At 31.5% G+C, this 19,472-nt stretch overlaps 1 non-coding gene across 1 annotated transcript; it reads left to right on the forward strand.

Annotated features, from left to right (window-relative positions):
* Positions 1 to 11,246: 11,246 nt before the first annotated feature.
* Positions 11,247 to 11,353, forward strand: LOC113856768. Its single transcript, XR_003503001.1, has one exon. It is a non-coding gene; the product is annotated as a small nucleolar RNA R71 (small nucleolar RNA).
* Positions 11,354 to 19,472: the final 8,119 nt, after the last annotated feature.

Raw genomic sequence — 19,472 nt, forward strand, 5'->3', positions numbered from 1 at the left:
CCACGTTAATAAGTTAGTAACAAATTAAAGAATATATAAGCTGGAGTTTATCTGTATCGATATATATATATATATATATATATATATATATATATATATATTATAAATTTACAATTTATTCATGAGAAAGTTTGGTGAGGTGTCAAATTTTTTATGAAATGACTTCTACACTTTATTTAGATTTTACTTTTAGAAATCATAATAAACTAGTCACTTTCTGTGTATTGCGTAAGTATTATTAAATTTTTTTAAAAATAAATAATTAAAATTATGTTATATAATTATTTTAAGTATTATAATTAACAATTAATAAATAATATCTATTATATTAAATAAAATTAAAATTATACAAGTGTCAATTTCGAAACAGTTAGTTTTCTTCCAAAATTTCAACATTTATGACTAATTAGATAATTTATTTTCTTTTTTATTTTTATATTTCTAATTGTTTTTAATTGTCTTTCGGATTTTCAATACTCTCTCTTCATTTATTAGTTAGTCGTTACTCCTTCAAATTCAATTTTTAGAATCTTGGTGGCAGCATAATATTCATTTAGTTCTCTCCAAAACTCAACCTTCTAGATGGATCAATAATTTTCTAATTATTACCTAATTAATTAATAAAACCAAAACTTGGAAACTAAATCTTATAATTTTAATTAATAAACCCTAATAATTTAAACGATTCCCATAATATTTTGTTTATAAAATCACAATATTAATCTGACTTAAATGCAACGAAAATTAAGTATTGAATTTATGTTAATACTACCAGGTTATATAACGTTGTATAAAAATACATGGGGAAACAAATTTTATATTAATCTCAAATCGCATAAAGAAACGCGTGTATTAATTAAAAGCACTCAACTATCCATGAAAATTATGAAATTAAATTTAAAATTATAATTTAGTCATTGGATGATCCTGACAAAAAAAAGTTTGAATCGTAAATGACAAAACGAGTAGTTCAAAATATTTATTATGTGATTGTGTAATCAATAGTCAACTAATTAGTTAACAACAAATAGTAAAACAGTGTTAACCAAAGCATTGGAAGCAAATTGAAACAAAACAAACATAAGTAATCAACATTAAGAACCTTAGTGAATGCAGAATGTAGTAACCAATAATAAAATAGGCATGAATATAATAAAGTTTGATGAAACGATTTGTGATCGACTACTTTCAAACGGTTTGTTTACGTTTGAAAGACCCATTAATCCTAAAATTTTGTAATTTTAAAACTTTACTTGACACATCTAGAAAAAAGTAAACTGAAGATAACCCACTTGACAACCACAATTGTGACATGATCGCTAAATGGGTCAATAAATTTTTAATTTATATTGGTCACTGATTTAGCCCTACAATTCAATGATTATTTCGATTGTTGACTTAATTATAAATTTTAGTGACTCATTTTAGTCATATAATTCGGTCACTGATTTGGCGTTTATTTATCTTAAAATGACTTTCGGTAATTCAGTTTCTAACTTTAAATTAAAATCAATAGCTATTTCAGTTGCTATCAAAATTCTGTTGTTGGTCAAAATTTCAACTGCTAATGGAATTGATCAAATTTTTTAATTTCTTTTATTTTGGATTAAATAAAACATATTTATAGATATAAAAAAGCTTAAAATCACAATCATGATAAAAAAAAATGCAATAGATATTCATAAAAATATCTTATTATTTGAATTATAAATTAAACTGTAAAGATAAATATTTACACTATACAAAAAAATTTAAATGAATGTATACTAATATTTAAATAATAAAATTAAATATTTTTTTGTTACATTAAAGAATTAATATTTATATCAGCATGAAAGCATATTTATTTTTAAATAATATAACTAAACGTTTTGTTACTCCTTCTATTTTTTTTATTTGTGATTGTTTAAAAAATGTTTTGTTCCATTTTATCTGTTAATTTCTATAAGTTTAAAACAATATTTATTAGTCTTTTTCTATTATACCTTGCCTTTTACAAAATTTTTAATTATTTTATATAGAGGAATATTAGCAATTTACTCTTTTAAAATATGTTATCGGTTAAAATTTATTTAAAAATATAAAAGTGTGAGAGAGACATTAATTAAGAGTATAAAAAATGAAACTTATATAATTTTTATAATTTTTAATAAATTAATATTAAAAAATGGAGAGAATGTGTTCTTAATGAATCCAGATCCTCTTCGATTTTAGAGTAAACATTACAGTTTATTTAGACATTCATTTTAGCAAGTTTGAACTTGCTTCAAGGAAATTGAACAATATTTACTTAAGTGAGAAAATTTAAGTTAAGCAAGACTAAACATATCATCAGTTTTGGTTGCTTAAGCGCGTCCAAGCAAATTTAACTAAAGTTAAATGAAAAAAGGATAGAGAGCTTTGGATTGAAAAACTACATTTGACTTAAGTGAAATTTTATATGCTTAAACAAAATAAAATTTGCTTAAGCCAACTCAAAAAGAATGAAGCGAAAAAATGTAAAAAATGTGATTATTATGCAGAAACAAAAAACATGCAAGATAACATATTCAATTCATTGAAATACAAGGAATATTTTGGATAAATTGACCAATCCATTAATGAAAGTAGCATATCATAAACATAACTTTAGTGTTCAAAATAAGAAAGTACAAAGTGTAATCCATTATAAAACATCAAATGTTTGAAACTTAAAACGACAAATGTAATTCATAAAACTAATTAAAAATAAATAATGTTTATAGCATTGTCCAATGTAAAATTCAAGTGTTTGAAGTGATCATGTATGGCACAAACTCCTTGTCATCCATAGGCGAACTTAATCTCTCATTATTTGTAGCATGATCCTCATCATGTATCCTTTCTTTTCCTAGTTTTTCACCTTATACTCCATCCCTTAGTTGATGACAATCATGGTCCTCCTAAGCTCCATCCTCTAGCTCTACTAAATGATCTTCTTTATGAGTTTGAAAGGTATGGTTGTTTCTATGTCATGATACAACTACTGTAAAAGTCTATTGGTGTCAGCAATAGGAAAGTATATGTCTCTCCATGAGGTTGGTATAATGTCAATCTATGGAAGGGGAAGATGAATCAATTATATATAAGATAACTTGTAGAAAGACTGATTAAATTGCGTGTACGCCCAATGGTTTACTATCATTTGTGCTTTGTGAGTGAGATGACTTTCAAATGATGACACTGGTAATTGTGATGGTCAAGCTTTAGGTGTTGTTGACAAGAAAGGTTGAGAAGAAGGTCCAACAAGTTATTCCAATAGATTAGTGTAGTAATTTTATAAGAAATGGACATTGGTGGGTTTCTTCAATTTGATAATTGATTTCATACCTCTTATTTATATATCTAACTTGAAAGATATATTTATGTGAAGAATTTTAATTTTTTTATTATTTAAATAAATCCACCATAAAATATATATAAAAAAAATCAATTCAACCCACTTTTTTTTTTTAATTATACTTTTCAAATAAGATAATATAAGGTATTTATTTTATTCTCTTTATATATGTCAAATATAAATTAGAATAGAAACTTATCTTACTCTTATTCTATTTTGCTCTTATCAAATTTTTATAAATTAAAATTAAAAAATATCAATTTTGTTAACTTTAGTTTCTAAGTTGAGTTCAAACATCTAAAAATAATAATTTTTTAATTAAAAATAACATATATTATACTTTTTTATTCTCAAGATTATAAATATTTTATTTTCTGATAAAAAGTTACTACTTTTAGTTAGTTATTTTCAATCAACACTTTAAAATTGAGACTAACAATTTTCAAAATATGCTAATCTATTTTTAATATTTATTTTTTAATTTTTAATTAGTATTTTAAATACTGCTTATTTAATATTTATGTATTTTAATTTATATGAGACAAATCTTACCTAATCAATTAACTCGAGGCTTTGTTGGGTTATCAAGCTATGCTGCCGATGGGTTTCCTACCAAGGGCAATAATGTAACTTACTTGCTCTATGAATGTTATCATAATTTTAAGCAATGAATTATTAAAAACACATTCCTTAAATAAAATTGGCGCTGCAAGAAGGTCTTTCTTTTTCTTGAGAGAAGCCAAAAAAGGCGTTGCTAGAGTTTCTTTTCCTGGTCGCCTTGTGGCTTGTGAGGGTCGTGAGGCCTTTGCGCTTTGGGTCCTTTGCTACAAGGTTTGAGAGGGGGTTTTGCTCTATACGTATTATACTTTTATTTCTGAATAAATTTAATTATATCTTTTATTTTTGAAATTATACTTTTATTTTTTAATAGGATAAGGATGTTACAATCATCATTATTGAGGGCTAGATCTAGGTTATTAGACTCTAAAAGAACATTCTTATAAGTGCAGGAAATAGGGACACAAGATACAGAAGACATTTGATTCACGTTTGAAACTCTAGATCACTGGTCATCTTGCATGTAAAAGAAATCCCTCTCTATTGAGCTATCATCATTCGTTTTAATGTTCTTCGTACTCCAATCCATCAGAGATATAGATCGTCAGGGTTTGCAGTAACCTGGGTACCCATAATCCGCTCAAATGTCCATTGAGATAGTCTCCCAAGATGATCATGGTCATGGTACGTAAACAGGTATATCAATGTTGTTGGGGTTCTTATGGTGCCAGGAAAGATATACTTAAAAGAAAATTAAAAGGGACACTATAGGCTAATTCCATTTTCATCATAATAATGTCACTAGATACATCATTTACATATACAACAATCCTAAAGAAACAAAGTCGCTGATACTCATTAAATACATAATTTTGCTATTAGTTATAGAACTATCTACAAGTTTAAGTCTCTCGGTAGGTGCTGTCATCTTGGTTCTCTGAAATGTTTATGTAAGGATGAGTCTCTATTTTTATTACTAAGCATAAATTCATAAATAATTCAATCATACAAATAAAGAAATCATGGAAGCATCATATAACAAGATCATTAATCATCTAATTTATTCAATTTAGGTCCATTACTACTAACACTTTCAGTTCTCAATTTCGCTGCCCCTAGGATCCCTCGAGGTCTTCCTTAGCATAAATGGCTGTTAGATATGTCCTAGTATTAAAATTCCTTTAGAAGACTAGGAGGATTGGTGTTCTTCCTAGAAGTTCATCCTGATTGTGAAGCTCCTAGGCAAGTCAACTAGTTTTAACTACTCAAATCAGAAACTAGGTAGTATTTGGGGGGGAAAACAGGGCTTTAAAAATCCTTGATTTAAATAATAAACATGCCTTTTTTGAACGGCCTTGACTAATTCTTGATCACTATCTATTGATAGATGATTGCCGAGTCGCTATCAAAACAAACTATGTTTTTTAAAGATTTTGTAGTATAGAGTCAAACCTAGGTCAATTTACGGAAACACATTCTCATTCAAATTCAATTTTAGATTTTCTTTTAAAAATGCAAATAAGGTTTTTGTGGTTTTAAAAATTACAATTAATCAAATTAAATTATAAACAAATATCATTTGGCCATAACGTTTTCTACAGATATCATTTTTGGATGATTCTAGTTGCATTGGATTCTACACATCCACAGTTTCAAAATGCATATATGGATCACTGGATTTGGCGTTGTTTTCTATATTTTATAATTTTTTGAAGTTGAGGCAGATTTGCTGAATATTGTTGCAAGATTGCATTTGGACCCTTGTTATTTAATAATTGTATTTGGGCTTTTAGACAATATTGAGGCCCACATTTTGGCACTTAATTTACCCTGATTAGAACCTATAAATAGACTAATAAGGTTCTGAATTAGGAGGGTGATTAGACACTTTGAACTTTTGAGACTTGGCCGAAATAAGAATCTTTGTTTTTACTTTCTCTTGAACTCTCTCGTTCTTTTCTCATTCTTGCGTGGGTTAAATGTTTCAATGGAAGGCTAAACCTCTCGCTCAATTTGCAGAATCCAAACGCTGTAGTTCCGACTTGAGTTCTGCACTAATTGCTCCGAGTTTGTTCTCTTTTTCTCTCTAATCTCAAAATTGTTTATTGCGATCGTGATTGACTTTTCTGTTGTTAGATTTTAAATTAGGACTCGATTAATGCTCTAATTTAATAATTAATGCGAATTAGGTTAAATGATTATTTGATTTAATTCGTAACTCTATTCAATTAGGTTATTCAATTGAATTAATAATTGAATTGGGTGATTGCTTAAACATGGATTTAAATCTTTAGATACTGTGATAGTCAGAGTTACATGCAATTGGTATTCTATGGATTGATATTTCTTAATTCATTTTTTACTCACTTTAATTCTGTTCGCAATTTAATTTGATTAATTGCAATTTTCAAAACCCCAAAAATCTTATTGGCATTTTTTAAAAGAAAATCTAAAATTGAATTTGACTGAAAATGTGTCTCCGTGAATCGACCTAGGTTTGGTTCTATACTACAAAATCTTTAGAAAACTTCGTTGTTTTGTGTTCGGAGGGCAACTGTACCCATTGAGAAGTAATAAAGGGTTCTTAAATTAAGTTCCCGAAATATCGTCCTATAAGGATTAATTTCCAATTACTAAGAATTTTCTAATTCAATTGTTTAACCTTCAAAGATACGAGATTAATTAAAAATAAGAATTTATAAAATCAATTATAAAACTAAGAGTAAGGAATACAATGCACGTCTTGATTAAACTTATCGGAGAGAAACCTAGGGCATATGGGTTTTCTCATTCAATCCTATGTTATTTTTCAATTTAACTCTAAATCTGATTTCCTTGTGATTACCAATCATTCATACGAATACTATTAATACCCAATGGTCATGCAATATTAATATTTTTTTCTCTAAATTAATATCCCCAATGGTCATGCAAGACATCAATTTAAGAAAGCTTAAAGAACCTATGAACTTGTTAATTTAATAACGATTAGAAGAGAAAGATTGGTTTGATCCACCTAATCCTTTGTCTCGTTTTATCCTATAGATCTATTAATTAACCGAGGTACGGTCACCTGACGATATAATTAATTAGGATTAAGAAAGAAGCGCAATAGGATAAAATCTAATCACAAAACGGAAATCAAATTTAAATTCAAATATCAAAATTCCATAAATTCATGAACAATAGTTCTCATAACCCTGGCTATGGACTTAGTTACTCATGCTAAAGAAAAGAACTAAAACAATCATAAAAAAAGCCATAATCAAAAGAAATAGCAAACTAGAGTGTGAGATATGTTCCCGGTCTTCAAGTACGATCGCTCGAAGCTCCAAGTCCTGCCAAGCATGTGCCAAGGATCCGGTGCAAGAGAGACGATATCAAATGTATTCTAGAGCCAAAGCCAAGATGTTAAAACTGGTCTAAAACGGTGTCTGAGATCTTCCCTTTTATAGGATTTGAAAACCCTACAAACTCTTCATAATTGGGCTTCCCGCAGATAAGCACGGCCGTTCAAGGCCTTAAGCACGGCCGTGCATGGGCTCGAAGCACCCCCGTGCTTGTTGGAAGGGTCTGGGAGTGCTGGCTGCTACGAAGCTCTAATCTTCTATCAATTTGGGCCCAAAGTGCACCCAAAATCCACTTGCGGCCTCTTTATACCAAACTGCACAATTAATATATAAATTAGTGTAAAACCAAAATAAAATAAAGATCAAATATGAATATATGGGCTATAAAAGAAGGTCTAAATACAGACTTATCAACTCCCCCATACTTATTTGTTTGCTTGTCTTCAAGCAAAGTGCTGGTTAAGAGTAACATAATAACTTAAAACATAATACCATACAAGGAACCCGAGATGAGGAGATAAAGAAAACAACAAGAGTAATATCACTGAGCATAAGCAATCAAAAGAATTCCCAATTAGAATCTTATATTTTCAAACTTTTCACTTAAACATCAAACTGGGGTACTCTTCTTTCCTCTCTCACTAAGGGACAAAATAAGATATCGCTCAATTCTCCTAAAGAAGAGTGTACTACCATAGGCTTGACTATAAACTGACTCTCCACTAAATAAATTAAATGCAAGTAAAAATCATGAGGTCTTTTTCAGGTTATAATGTAGCCAAGTGATTATAATAATTGAGGTGAGATAATTGACAGAAACGGAATATACAAAGGGGTAATAAATTATAAAAATTATAAACATCCCCTAAGTTTACAAATGAAGCTCTTGACGTAATTTTTATATTTTTGTATGTGAATAATATCTTTACTATTCTCTCCTTTCAATCATATATAACCCTTTTTCTTTTTTTTTCTTTTTTTCTTTTTGCATATAGAGATATAGAGGAGAATTTATAAAACAATTCAACAACTCAATTGCTCCATTCATAAACTCAAGGTCATCAAAATATTTTTATAAATTTAATGCAAGGGACCAAGAAAATCAATAAAGCTCAAAGTGGGCAACTAGTTGTATCTCAAACATGCTGAAGGCCAAGAAAAAAAATTTTATTATGCCTCAATCATATTAAAAATATGTAATTAAAAAGAGAAGTCTTAAGTCGGTTCTAAGTCAAGTTCTAGAGCACAAATCTTAAGGAGATAATCACACAAAACAATGAGGAAAGGGGTACAATTAATTAAATTAAGATAGAAATCCCCTTTAAGACTCAAAACTCACATCTGTGGGTTAAAGTTTAATGTAAAGCATAAAAGTAAGAAACCTAGCTAATTATTAGTTTCCAAATGAAAGTATAATGTCAATAATAATCACTCAACATGCTCTTTTATCTAGAAAAAATTGGGTTCCATGAGGGAAAAAGTTTTAAATTATCATAAAAAATAGTATAGGCACTTTACTCAGTAACATGCAAATAACAATCATATAACTAAGAAATTCTCCCCCATACTTAAAGCTAAACATTGTCCTCAATGTTTGAAAGCAATTAACTTAAAAGCATGCAAAGAGGGCAATTGAATAAAAAGGAAAGAGGTTCTTTGATAATTCTTGGCGCGACGGCTTTGGGTAAGGGAGCACGACCATGCTGAAATCTTGAGCATGCCCATGCTTCTGATATAAAGCTTTCTCTCACAACTGCGACTCAATGCACGGCCGTGTATGTGATGAGCACAGGCATGCTTCCAAATCAGAGCTCAAAAGTGTGGGAACAATCAACTCCGTTCTTGCAATCTTTCAATATGCTTAATCTTTATTCTAAAAATAAAATATAAATAGAAAAAATTAAAATAAACAAAAAGAAATAAAATTTAAATAAAATAAAAGACACAGGTTGCCTCCTGGGAGCGCTTGTTTAAGGTCACGAGTCGACGTTCATATTAAATCATGGTGGGAAGAAGGTATGAGTCTCAGAGGTAACTCCCTTGATATGCAATTGTCTCCCTAGCAAATTTGCCTCCCCAACACCTATTACATCAGCAAATTTTTTCATAAGATAGAGATTAGAATAAAGAGAAGAAAATTTAAGCTCTAAATCAGGAGGCTTATTAATGGATGTTTTAAACTTTTGTCTTTTCTTCTTCTTATATTGCTTCCTCCTTGGCCTTCTTCTTGTGGTTCCATGCTTCACATGAATTGGAGGAGGAGAAGCAACATCCATAGTGCTCACAAAGTGACAGGACTCTTGGCTAGAAGGGTACTTGAAAGAATTGAAAACTTGAAATACAACTTCCTCATCATCTAGCCTCAGTGTAAGCTTCCCTTCTTGTATGTCTATAATGGCCTTAGCATTGGCCAAGAACGGTCTCCCTAGTATGATGGGGATATCACATCTTCTTCCATGTCAAGTATCACAAAGTCAGCAGGAAATATAAACTCCCCAACTTTTACAAGTACGTTCTCCATTATGCCTTTGGGGTATGTGATCGACCTATTTGCTAGCTGAAGTGGCATAGAGGTTGGCTTAGGTTTATGCATTCCAAGCTTCCCGAAAACAGAATAAGGCAAAAGATTAATACTTGCTCCTAAATAACATAAAGCCTTATCAATATGAGTTTTTCCAATTGTGCAAGGAATAGTAAAACTCCCTGGGTCCTTAAGCTTAGGTGGAAGCTTTTTAAGGAATATAGCTGAGCACTCCTGAGTGAGCTTCACAGTTTCATGTGCTTTCAACTTTCTTTTATTGGTCAAAATCTCCTTTAAAAATTTAGCATATTTAGGCATTTTAGAGATAGCATCAATGAAAGGCTTATTGATGTGCACTTTGCCCAATAAGTCTAAGAACTTGTGGAACTCTTCATCATAAGGAGGGTGACTTTGCAGTCGCTGTGGGAAAGGTATCTTAGGCTCATAGGGCCTTGGTTTAACAAGAGACTCTTCCTTCTTTTCTTTTTCAAGCTCCTCGCTTGAAGCACGGTCTTGCTCATAGTGATGCACGGTCGTGCTTTGATAACTGTCATGGGCGTGCTTGTATAAGTACGGTCGTGCTTCAGTTTCAGCAGGGGCGTGCTCATCAGTAAGCGCAGGCGTGCATGTAGAATCAGCATGGGCGTGCTTCTCTATAAGCATGGGCGTGCATGTGCCTCTATTTTGCGATTCTTGTAGTTTCTTCGCACTTCTAAGAGTGATGGCATTGCATTGCTCCCTTGGATTAGGCTCAGGCTGAGATGGCAGTGTTCCCATCACTCTTTGACTCAGAAGGTTCGTAATTTACTCCAACTGTGTACTAATCTTAGAAGAGTTGGCTTGTATTTCAGATTTAACCTCTGCGAACCTCTTATTAGTTCTCTCAATATGTTGGTCCAACTTGGATTCAAGCTCTGCCATCCTTTTATCAGAGTAATGCACATATTGCATCATTTGTTCTTGAAAGTTAGACTGAGATCTAAGAGCTTCTTTTCCTTCAGGTCTTGCTCCTTGACTTTGCATATGAGGAGGGCGATAAACACTTGAATTTTGACTTCCAAAGCCATTCCCCCAAGAGTTAGGAGGATTACTCCTCCACCCTGAACTTTGATTGCCCATGAAATTTTCCTTTTCTTGCTTAAATTCTGGGCTTGCGGGAGCTCTTACAGGTTGGTCTTGAGCCTTCATTAAAGATTCTAGTTGCTTTGCAAGGGCTGCCATTTGGTTCATTAGTGGATTGCTACTCTCTACTTGGTGGACTGTGGCTGTTTCTTTCCTCTTGATGTCGTAAGCGTCAACGGTGTGCCACTGGAACCTAGAAGATGCCATCTCATCTATTAGCTTGTATGCATCATCTGGATCTTTTCTTATGAGGGACCCTCCTGCTGCGGCATCAATCGTAGCCCTGGTAGTGATTGATAGGCCAATGTAAAAAATTTGTACCTGTCTCCACGTCGGAAAATCATGATGAAGACATTTCCTCAAAAGCTCTCCAAATTGCTCCCATGCTTCAAATAAAGATTCAGCTTCATGCTATTGGAAGCAACATATCTCTGTCATAAGCTTAGAGGACCTTGATTGAGGAAAGTACTTTCCCAAGAATTATTGAGTGAGATCCTCCCAAGTTCTAATGGAATTGGCTGGAAGTGAGGAAAACCATGCATTCACCCTTTCAGATACTGAGAAGGGAAAAAGTCAGAGTCGAATAGCATCGTTGTAGACTCCATTGTACTTTATGGTGTCCGTCAATCGGAGGAACTTTGTCAGATGAAGATTAGGATCTTCGTTAGGCATTCCTCCAAATTGTATTGAATTCTGGACCATAGTTATAAGTGCTGGTTTTAATTCAAAATTGTTGGTCTCCACATTAGGTGCTGTAATGCTTCCAGGAGTGCCTCTAGCAGTGAGTGTCATGTAATCTAGAATTGATCTCCTTTCTTCTGCCATTCTTTGCTCTCTCACTTCTTCTTTTTGTCTACGAGCTGTTCTCTCAATCTCCGGATCAAATAAACAAGCTGTAGAACATTTCGAATGAGTGAGCATACATTAAAAGAAATTGTGAAATAAAAAAATTAAAATAAAATAAATACAAAAATTGTAAAAAATAAAAAAATTAACAATAAACAAAACAGAACTAAAATAAAGTAAAACACAAATTGCTCAAATCAATTAAATTTTAGATTTTCTTAATATTGAAAAAGCAATTCCCGACAACGGCGCCTAAAACTTGTTCGGAGGGCAAGTGTATCCATCGAGAAGTAATAAAGGATTCTTAAATTAAGTTCCCGAAATATTGTCCCACAAGGATTGATTTCCAATTACTAAGAATTTTCTAATTCAATTGTTTAAGCTTCAAAGATACGAGATTAATTAAAAACAAGAATTTATAAAATCAATTATAAAACTAAAAGTAAGGAATACAATGCACGTCTTGGTTAAACTTATCGGAGAGGAACCTAGGGCATATGGGTTTTCTCATTCAATTCTTTATTTTATTTTTCTATTTAACTCTAAATCTGATTTCCTTGTGATTATCAATCATTCATACGAATACTATTAATACCCAATGGTCATGCAATATTAATATTTTTTTTCTCTAAATTAATATCCCCAATGGTCATGCAAGACATCAATTTAAGAAAGCTTAAGGAACCTATGAACTTGTTAATTTAATAACGATTAGAAGAGAAAGATTGGTTTGGTCCACCCAATCCTTTGTCTCGTTTTACCCTATAGATCTATTAATTAACTGAGGTATGGTCGCCTGACGATATAATTAATTAGGATTAAGAAAGAAGCGCAATAGGAGGTCTTCTAATGGGTGTCCAAGAAATTGTTCTTGCTGTAACACCCTCATCAAGTTTGGTCTAATTTCAAAGTTATTTGCTTGGATAGGAGGTCTGACAATGGATGTTGTGTTTCCCTTGGGTATTGCACAAACATATTCATCCAAAGTCCTCAGCTCTTCTTTAGCATTTTTTGCCATTTTTCCAGAACTTTCTTCTTTTAATTCCTCTTTTTCTAAATTCAGGCCCTTCTTTTTGGTTTTTTTTCTTGAAATTGATGATTAACTGATCAAGCTCTAGAGATGAATCAAGTACATTTTTGTTCTTGTCTTTTCCTCGCATTAACAGCCTGAACTACTGCACCTCAGTCTTTCTCCAACACCTGAAATATAACAGAAGTTATTAACCCAATTTAACAAATTCTCATTACAATTGATATTAACTATTAATTCTCGGCAACAGCGCTAGAAACTTGATAAACACATTGGTATGTGTACCAAATCGTTTATAGTAATAATAAAATTTTATCATGCACTAGGATTAACGTTAACTACCAAACCACAAGAATATCATCAGTAGGGTGACAAAGAGAGTAATAGTTTCAATGCAGAATTTAAATATTATGCATAAATTAAAAGTAAACATAAACTCTAAGGATTAATTTAACGTGATAGTAAAACTGAGTGCAAGAAATTAAAGCAAAATGACAATAAATTGCATAATAGAAATGAATGAGTTTAGTAAATAAGTCAAAAATTAATATAGAAGTGGGTTGAGTTAGGATTTCTTCATTCTCTCATTGTAAAAAGTATATATAAACCAAAATACAACTAATCTAATGGTCAGATTTTTAAGTACCCAAATCAATTCCTTGATTAAATTGTTCTAAACCAACTCTAAGTTCTTAATTCTTTAAATAATCAAGAAAAGGTCAACATTAGGTTTAGAAATCAAAGTGACCATACCATTAGAAATTTCTATTCCTAAGTAATCCGTAATGAGCGATTTAATCCATTTCCAAAAATAATTCTAATTTTTCAATTAGAAGATTCTCTTTATCAACTCTGAATGCTAAGAAACAGAGAAATATTAAGTTTAGGATTAAATGCGTTAGGATAGAACTTACAATTGAGTTATTTCCCACGTTTAGATTATCCTAAAATAGGTTGCAAAAATAAACTTTATGTTTAATTGAAAGAAAAATTACAGGAAATGTAAATTGTAGGGAATCATTTTTCTATCAAAAAGTAAAGAGAATGAAGAGATATAACCCTACTTCTCATCAAAATTCCTCAAAGAAGAAAATAAAGAAGGAACGAAAAAATATCTGTACATAAAAGACAGATAGAAGACCTAAAAATATTCTATGTCTGAAAAAATGAAAGAAAAGGTGCTGCTTTTAGCAGAAAATTATGTTTTTATATGTTTTGTCAGACTCGTGTCCCCAAATCAGGTATGCGTGTGCCCACAAATCAGTCCTGCAGTATTCTAACTTCTTTTCTACTAGATTCAATTGCAATTGCTCTTCCAAAACTTTCAAAAACCAATTGCAAAATATTAAGAACATTTTTTCATTGAATTTTTTTAATTAATTACACCAACTTAGATTGATTATTTAATGAAAAGTACTAGAAATACTTAATTTATTACATGAGTCAATGATTCATCGATTCCCTTGTTTTATTTGCTACATTTATGTTTTGTGGCCTAGAAGTTTGCTGCTTGTGATTGCAAGAGACACTAGTATGGCAGCAGAGAAGTCTATGTATTTGGCTACTTGTGCAAAGGGGAGTTTCTTTTTTAATTTTTGTGAACACGATTTTATGCATATTTTGTATTTTTAGTTTTCCTTGTGTATGAACAACCCCTTTCATCTTGATTAACACACATAGTCTCTGTAAATACTCTGTTGTATAGCCTAAATAGCTTAATGATTCTTAACAAATTTTGAATGCAATGTTGGACACCATGTATGTTTTAAATTCCAGATTTTACCGTGTTAGTAATTAAGCTAATATGTTCTTTGCTGAGTGCGTGCTTGCTATGTTTATCATTATTCTTTTCAAGATTTGCCATTATTCTTTTGCATATTATCATGCTTTCTTGTCATCAATATGATTGAGGCACTTTTCGTATTTTTTTAAATAACTCTAGCTAAATTTGCTAACCTTTACTCAGCCTCTTTTTTAACCCTTCTGAGCCCAACCTTTTTTATTCTGCTCCTAATATTATTCTCTCACTCAAAAGCGAAAAAACTAGTTTGTCCCTCCGTGTAACTTTAAGAATATGAACACTGCTTTAGATGATTTAAAGATTTAAATTTGGAGTTTCACCACCAATTCCTTGGGGACAAGCAACACTTTTAAGTTTGAGGTTATTGGGTTAGCTATCATTGAATTATGGTAAGCTGATACGGATTTAGGGAATTTCAAAATTTCATTAAAAAACAAAATTAGAGATGGAAAATGAAGTTACAACTGAAAAAAAAAATTGATTTTGCAGCACTGTAACAAAGATGAGTATTTTTAACGAGGTATTGCAAGCAATTAACCCAATTTTTAGGTCTCTAAGTTCATCTCTCATATCTTCTTTGACTCAGGGAATAACCAGCACCAAATACTCTTCCAACCTGAGCTTTGACTTCATTACAACCTATACAAAGTCCTTTTGATTTGTGACAATATTGCAGAGATAGATGTGAACTAGAACATTGTCAAGTCTATTATAAGAAATGACATCAAAAGCAAACAGGAGGGTAAACACAAGCTTAAATACCTTGAACATCAAGAGTGAAACTGTAACACCTTAACTTTAATTTCAAATAAATAATAATTTCGCAAACTGAAATAATAAATTCCATAAAATATTTCAAAAATGAGGAAGGGTTACAAGTTCATATCAAACAACTGTCACAGGACTAAACTAGTTCAAATACGACAATTTACAATTAAATAATCCTAAGCCCTATAGCAGTTCAGCCATTCTTTCACTGAGTCTGATGTCAATCGTCTTGATTACCTAAAAAATGAATGTAAGGGTGAGACTTTACACTACCAAAATACACAGTCAACTATAGAGTCTCACCTTCAAGCTACCTTAAATACACTTAGATAGGTATATGAAAATATACTCACAAGTAGCATTCCAGTACAATTTCATTTGAACTAAACATTGGTGCACTTATGGCACCTACAACATTTCATGTTCATAACTCACGGCATATTACATCGGCGTTGGCACGCCCCATCACAGTATTTCGTACCGGCGATTACTCGGCCCATTGACATTGTTGTACACCGGCAGCTACCCACCCCATTCACATTATTGTACACTGGCGGCTACCCGCCCCATTCTCATTATTGTATACCAGTGGCAACCTGCCCATTCTTTATTATATACTGACGACTACCCACCTCATTCTCATTATTTCATAATACACAGCACGAGGCCCACTTTCATTTATATCACATGGCATATAGCCTACTTCCATACTATTCAACACATGGCCCATATTTATTGTATTACACAGTCCTCGGGCCCACATTGGTTCACATTATTCATTTGAAATATACGACACAAGTGCCCATACCTATTTACAATATTTGGCATACAAGCCCACATTCTATCACACAACATTTACATACAATCCCTATTTCTTGATTTCAGGTAAACACAAAATATTCACGTATCACGGCACATGGTCTACATTACATTCCTCAGCAATTTCCTATTCTCTAACTCAACCACAACACAATATTTGGTAAAATAACAACAAATCACGCACAGAAGAGTAGGGTAGAGGCCCTTCTTACCTCGGATTGAAGACCCACACTCAGATTCAACCTTGAAAACGTTCTCCACACAGATTTCGGCCTAAACACACAGGTTACTTTCATGAGAACCCATAAATCACCCCAAAAATAGAGAAAGGGAATAAAAAATGGAACTCTACCCGTTAAAACTCACCTCCAAGCGTTTTTCACACAAATCCGAGCTCCAATCTCGCTTACGAACGACTTTGGAGGCAATTAATCGGTAAGAAAGGGGTTTGGGGTCGAGAGAATCGAAGGGATCTAAGGGATAATTTGAGAATTAACTCTCAAATCCCTAAACCCCTCTTTTAAACCCTTTAGATCGCGACACTTTCGCTACAACGACGTCCTCTCGCTGCAGCGAGGGATTTCTCGCTGCAGCGACACCCTCTATTGCCACAACAAAAATCTCAAATGAAACTGCATTCTGGTTTCTGCAGAATCTCGTTACAGCGAGTCTACACCCAGAAATGCAGTCCCCACTGTCACTCTGTTGCTACAGCGAGACACCTCTCGCTACAGCGAGACACCTCTCGCTACAGCGAGAAGGCGACAATTTAGCCCCCTTCTTCCCAGGGCACTCTCACTACAACGAGAATACTCTGCACTAGCTACTTAGCCTATTCTTTCCAGCCCAATCCAGTCATACCCGCATAACATTCCCGTATTTATTCACATGCACATACATATATATACTCATTCATTATTACCACACATTAAAATGCCATTCGCATTCCATCATTTCACACTTGAGTGCACATTCAAACATTCATTCTCGTATAAACATTTACACACACACATATATATATATATATACATCAATAATAATGATTAATATTATCAAAATTCGGAGCGTTACAGAAACACTTATTCTGAAAGTAGAGATTTTAATTCATTCATGATGTCAAGAAAGATGAATTTGCTTGTGAATATTAAGAATTATGTTTGTTGTTGCAAGAGAGGATTTGATTATAACCTTTGGTTCATAAGAAAAAATTACTACGGACAAGCAATCATTTGAAGTTTGAGATTGTTATAAGTTATTGACTCATGTAATAAATTAAATGTTTTTGGATACTTCAATTGAATAAGCAATTTATTTTAGTGTAATTAATTCAAAAATTCAATAAAAAGATGTTATTACTTGAAATTGCACTAGATAATTGAATTATTAATATTCCATAAAAAGTAAAGAAAAGAAAGGGATATATCACCCTTGTTTCTCTGCAAAAGCCAGTAAAGACGTAGAAAAAACATAAAAAAAAATCTGTGTGTTGTTATATGTGCTATTAAAATCGTATATCTACAATAAAAAGTGCGTGTATACACAAATTAGTCTTGTAGAATTCTAACTTCTTTCTACTAAATTAATATGCAATTATTCTTTTAAAATCTTTAAAACCAATTGCATAAAATTAGTAAGTGAATTATCCAATGAAACTTGAGGGAATTAAATCTTTCCGTTGAATTTTTCAAATAATTACACAAAAATAGATTGATTATTTTATAGGAGTGTCCAAAAATACTTAATTTATTAAATAAGTCAAAAACTTATCACAACCCCAAACTTAAAATAATAACTTATCCCTAAGTAATTTTTTCGTTATGAACTGAAAGTTGTAATCAGAAAATTAACAAACAACTTTCTCTATCCATTGTTGCAACAATATAGATAATTCTTAGATGTTCATAAGTAGCTTCACCATTTTCTACACCATGAATGAATTAAACTCCACTTCTGAGATTAGTGTTTCACTCTAATGCTCAATGTGTATAAGTTTGTGTTTATCCTCCTAATTGCTCTTGCTAAAAATTCTTATCATAGGCTTGACAATGTTATAATTCATAGCTACATATGCAATATTGCCACAAATCAAGAGGACTTTAAATGAGTTGTAATGGGATTAAGGCTCAGGAAGAAATTTTGGATTCTGACTATTTCCTAAATTAGAGAGGATATGGGGATGAGTTTTAAAGACTTAAGAATTGGATTAGTTACTTAAATTTCTCCTTAAATGCTCTCATCTCCTTCATTAAAATATTGTAGAATCACATTTTCTTTTAGTCAGTTTTAACTTCGTTTTCCATTTCTGATTTGCTTCCACTTTTTTTTTTTTTTCTAAAGATGTAGACAAGATTGAAACTAATTTAAATCAATAACAACCGAGCACTCCAAACTTAATTTTTTTTGAACCCTAAACTTAATTCTTTAAATCATCCAAATCAATGCTTATATTATCAAAGTCACATAGAGAGACATTTGTTTTTCACTTTTGGGTTAGGGGTGATATTAGGATAAAAAAAAATGAGAATCAGACTCAAAAGGATTGAACAATTGATGGATTAAAAGGTAAGCTAATTGTGGCTAATGTGGATATGTGAAGAAAATATTGCCTCAATCATGGTTAATGACATTAAAACATGATAGCATGAAAAGAACAAAGATAAGTTTTGAAATGAATTAAGCAAGGCAATTATGCACACAGCAAAGAAGGTCCAAATGCTCATAATTTAAATTGTTGTGGAATTTAAAACATGCATGGGTTGCAGCATTTAAGTCAGAAATTGCCTTTGTGTAATTATTTTCCTTGAACATTTGTGTTTATGTTTTTGATGAGTATAAATAATATCTGGATCCTGGAGATGCAAGAAATCTTTCATGATAATTTTACATTTATTTGTATGGAGAATACTATAAAGAACAAAAAGATGTTCTATTTTAAATCTAAACTTTACGTTTTGCAACACTATTATAGCAAATCCTAATACCCACCACCAACTTTTTCAGCACACTGCAAACTCTTGTCTTGAAATAATGCTATGTTTTATTGCTTAATATTAAATTTAAGTTCTTTTAGATATGAAGATAGGTTTTTAAGCTCTTACTTTTGTATTTCATTATAACTTTTTACCATAGAAATTTTTAATTAAAATTTGTCATTTGACTTGTTTAAAACTGATTTTGACTAAAATTAAATTTAAAATCAATTTTAACAAGAATCGGATTTAAAACTGATTTTAAATCAAAATTAGATTTAAAACTGGTTTTATTTAAATTTTAAAACTGGATTCACCCTAACAAAATGA

The sequence above is a fragment of the Abrus precatorius genome, unplaced genomic scaffold (assembly GCF_003935025.1).
Source record: "Abrus precatorius isolate BTA unplaced genomic scaffold, Abrus_2018 Scaffold11, whole genome shotgun sequence".
NCBI classification, from domain to species: Eukaryota; Viridiplantae; Streptophyta; class Magnoliopsida; order Fabales; family Fabaceae; genus Abrus; species Abrus precatorius.